The 4712-nt window shown below is 46.9% G+C and overlaps 1 pseudogene; it reads right to left on the bottom strand.

The window, feature by feature from the left end:
* The window catches only part of LOC110294929, a 6861-nt pseudogene extending 2628 nt beyond the window's left edge, over window positions 1-4233 (bottom strand).
* Window positions 4234-4712: the final 479 nt, after the last annotated feature.

Below are 4712 nucleotides of genomic sequence, written 5' to 3'. Positions count from 1 at the left end.
TGGCTATCCTGGAACTTGCTTTGTAGCCCAGATTGTCCTGAAACTCACAGAGAACCACCTGCCTCTGCTTCCCAAGAGCTGGGATCCAAGGTGTGTGCCACCATGCACAGCTGACAGCAGATTTCCATCCAGTCTCCACAGTGTGTACAATCTACTGTTTTTAATCCTGACATTTAAAGAGCAAGAGATCTTGGGGCTGGAGATGCAGCTCAGCCTGTAGAGTTCACCTAGCACTCACCTAGGCAGCCTCTGGGGTGATTCCCAGTCACATTAAACAGGGTGTAGTGTGGTGGCAGGTGCCTGTAACCCCAGACCTCGGGAGGCAGAAACAGAGAATCATAAGGTTAGAGCTGTCTTCCACATAGGGACCATGAAGTCCTGGCCAGCTTTAGATACGGGAGACCCTGTCTCCAAACCAAACCAAACCAAACCAAACCAAACCAAACCAAACCAAACCAAACCAAATCAAACCAAACCAAACCAAACCAAACTAGCAGTTCTGACTGGAAATCTGGGTTATTGCCCGACAGAGATGGCTCAGTAGGTAAAGAAGCTTGCCCTGTGAGCCTTGGAACTTGAGTTTGATTCTCTGACTCCAGATAGAGGTGAGAAGAGAGAATGAACCCAACGACATCATTCTCTGATTTCCACACGCACGTTGTGGCACACACATAACAATAAAAATAATTACAACACACACAATAAAAACAGCATCAGGAATGAATAACAATAACAACAACAATATAATAATAATGACAAAGAAATTGAAAAGCAACCCTAAGTAGACACAGCAAGAGAGTTGTGACAACTGTCCCTTTAACTGAGCTGGGGAATCCATCCCTGTTTGTCCCCGTGAAAAAGGAGGACATTTTCCTCCATCAGTGGTCCCTGAAGGCATTTGGTTCCAGGATTATTCTACTGGATCTGCTCTCAGCACCAGCGCTGGCAGGCTCAGGGTTTTTAGAACAGGACTCAGATCAGGCCTGGGCAGGGAGCCATTGCAAGAGGCTTCGGGTAGCCCGCAGGCATCGTGTGGCCTTGTTTCCTGCGATCTGTTCTTTGAAACGAAGCCTTCCCTTCAAAGGCAGTTGGCAGGGACAGATGACTTGCTGAACACATGGCTGTGTGTGGGGATGGCCAGCCACTTCACTCTCCTTACCCGTGTGAGCTCTTCTCTGAAGCCTTCAGTCAGTGACGTGTGGTAACACTATGGCAAAGATGTATTTATTTATGTGGTGACTCATGGAGCTGTGGTTGTGACATTCATTAAATAGTCCCGTGTGGCAGTTCTCAGTACATGGAAACTATGTGGTCAGTTCTGGCCAAGGAGAGTACAGTCTGTTCTCCACATGTTCCGTTCTGCTGTGGCGTGGATGGCAGTCCACCTGTCCTAAGTGTGTGACTGACATCATGTAGGGGCTGGTGAGATGGCTTAGCAGTTAAGAGCACTTGCTGCTCTTGCAGCCAATCAGAGGTCTCTTCTCAGGACCCATGTTAGGCAGCTCACAGTCACCTGTAACTCTAGCTCCAGGCCACCTAGCACCCCCTTTTGGCTTCCACTGGTACCTGCACTCATATACACAAACCCACACACGTGTACACACATATAATTAAAGTAATAAAAATAAAAGATGTAAACGTCACTTTAGCAGAAACTGTGCTCTGTACAAGGTACACCCACACTGACAATTGATGTGCTAAGATCACGATTCCCTGTTTGATGGTGTTAGGAGACCATGGGGGGCGATGAGGAGGTATGGAACGTGGCGTGACTTGAGTTGGATTGGTGCTCTTATGTGAAGAGATATCAACTTGGGGGGACGTGGCTCAGTCAGAAAAGCACCTCCCTTGCTAGAATAAGGATCTAAATTGAACCTTGAAACCCACATAAAATGCTAGATATGGTGGGAAGAGCTTATAATTCCACTTCTGGGGAGGCAGAGACAGGTGGATGGGGGGTGGGGGTGGGATTGCTGGTCAGCCAGCCTCACTTAATTGGCAAGTTCCAAGTCAACTAGAGAGTATGCCACAAAGGAAGTGGACAGGGCTCCTTTGGGTCCTCTGCAAGAGCAGCAAATGTCCTTAACCACCAAGCCACCTTGCCAGCCAGAGAACTCACTTCCTGTGAGTTGTAACAGCTGCAGATTTTCAGATGAGAACAGGTTAATTGAGGGGCTGGGTGTGCCTGGTATCTGAGATGCCAGTAATTAACCTCTGCATCCCAAGGTGTGCCTGCGAGTCATTTGTCTTCCTGGTATTCTGCTTGCTGTCAGCATCTGTCTGCCTCTTTCCACACCATTGCCTGCTGTATTGGTTTTGACACATTAGCAGGATGGCGTTGGAGATATGCAAAAGTGAGCCAAGGTGTCTGTGGAGCAGGACAAAAGTGACATTCTATTCCTGGGGCTAAGATGTCCGTGGGGAGCCTGGGAGGCTCAGGGCTGGTGATTCTGAGCCTCTGGAGACTCAGAGGAAGATCTAGGCCCTGCTAGGGCACCAGGGCCTGTGAAACAGCAGAGGAATGTTACATTGTATCCACCCTGACACAATGTAACATTTCACCAACTGGTTAACGGCAATTAGCTCAGCTCCCCATTCTGATACTGTGAGTCTTTTGTGGCTGTATTTTAACTTTTTAAAATTTGATTTCCCCTCCCATTTTTATACTATTTAAAAATATTTTCATGGACAATTTCATACATATGTACATTTTTTCTTGACTATCTTGACTGGGTCCATTCCTATTCACCCTGCTTCTTTCCCTCAGATACCTCAGCACATCCCCAACCCTGCCAACCTAGAACTCTGTATGTAGACCAGCCTGGCCTTGAACTCACAGATCCTCTGTCTATGCCTCCCAAGTGCCAGAATTAAAGCTGTGCACCACCACTACCTGGCATATTTTCTTTTTCTTTCTTTCTTTTTTATTAAAATGTGATATTCTTGTCTGTCCTGCCTCTATCCCTGGCACTGTGGTGGGCAGGTGCTCGATGTGTATCATTCCCTAGCCCAACAGCTTTAATTAAGTGGCTTTACCCCCAGCTGCAGCCTCCTGGCTGCGGTGAAGATGGAGCTAATTTGCACAGAGGATTCAGGCAGATGCTCAAACCAGTGTAGCTTCCTCACCTGATACCCAGCACCTAGCAAGAAGAGGCTGCACTCCCACCAATTTACCCCTGGGAGAGGGGGTAATTAGAAATGGATCTTGGGTAAGGAGCAATCTCTTTTCCCCCTCTCAGTTTAAATACAGGTTACACTGCAGGCCACTGTCCCCAGTGGCTGAATAATTAAAGCCAGTTCTGACAGCACTGCAGTTCTCCAACATTGCTCATTGTGACTGTATCAACAAGGACCAGTGACTGAGGGCTTCCACTGTGCCAGACCCTACCTCGGGTCCTTTTTATGGTGAGTGTCTCAGTTAGGGTTTCTATTGCCACCACAAGACACTATGACCAAAAAGCAAGTTGAGGAAGAAAGAATTTTTTTGTCTTACACTTTCACATCACTGTTCATCATTAAAGGAAGTCAGGACAGGAACTCAAACAGGGCAGGGACCTGGAGGCAGGAGCTGATGCAGAGGCCATGGAGGGATGCTGCTTACTGGCTTGCTCCCCATGGCTTGCTCAACCTGCTTTGTTATAGAGCCCAGGACTACCAGCCCAGGGGTACAACTACACACAATGGGCTGGGCCCTCCCCTATCCATAATTAAGAAATAATAATTTTTTAAAAATTTTTAATATTTTTATTACATATTTTCCTCAATTACATTTCCAATGCTATCCCAAAAGTCCCCCATAGCGCCCCCCACTTCCCTACCCACCCATTCCCATTCTTTTGGCCCTGGCATTCCCCTATATTGGGGCATATAAAGTTTGCAAGTCCAATGGGCCTCTCTTTCCATTGATGGCTGACTAGGCCATCTTTCGATACATATGCAGCTAGAGACAAGAGCTCCGGGGTTCTGGTTAGTACATCATGTTGTTCCAACAATAGGGTTGCAGATCCCTTTAGCTCAGAAATAATAATTTTTAAAATGCCTTATGGCTGGATCTTACAGAGACATTGTTTCAATTAAGGTTCTGTCCATTCAGATAACTCTAGTTTGAGTGTCGAGTTGACATGAGACCAGGCAGCATAGTAAGTCTAGAGTTAAAAAGTGTAGGGAGGGGTTGTGAGTTCAAATCCTTACCTTACCTTCTAGAAGCAGGCCTATCTTCAGGCCGGCCTCCATCTCTGACCTGGGAATGAGGACACTGCTGTTTTGTCAGGCAGGCTGAGCTGAAGGTTAAATGGCTCATGATTGCAAAGTTCTTTGGGGGGTGGGGGCTGTAGGCAGCCATGTGACCATGTTAACTTTTATTATCCTTTCCTTCTCCAGCTCTGACAGAGGCCCCCTGAGGTTGGCATTAAAGATACTTGGCTCATCTCATGTGGCTGAGACACAGGCACCTTCAACACTCAATTCTTCTTTACAGTCTTGGGTACAATGGGTTTGGGAATTGGACAAAAGGTGGCCTTTATTGGGAGGAAAGTGAGTGTGTACAGTGAGTCAGCGAATTCCCCAGAAGCAAAGGATCTGGGCCCGTGAATCCCCTGAAATACATCAAGAGAATAAAGGTAGATCGTATAGAAGTACATAAAGCAGGGGAGCTATTTGAATTTTTTTTTTTTTAAATTGGGCTTGTAAGACGGCTCAGCACATAAAGGGGC

The sequence above is a fragment of the Mus caroli genome, chromosome 5, assembly GCF_900094665.2.
Source record: "Mus caroli chromosome 5, CAROLI_EIJ_v1.1, whole genome shotgun sequence".
Lineage (NCBI taxonomy): Eukaryota > Metazoa > Chordata > Mammalia > Rodentia > Muridae > Mus > Mus caroli.
This window is presented reverse-complemented; position numbering and strand designations above follow the sequence as displayed.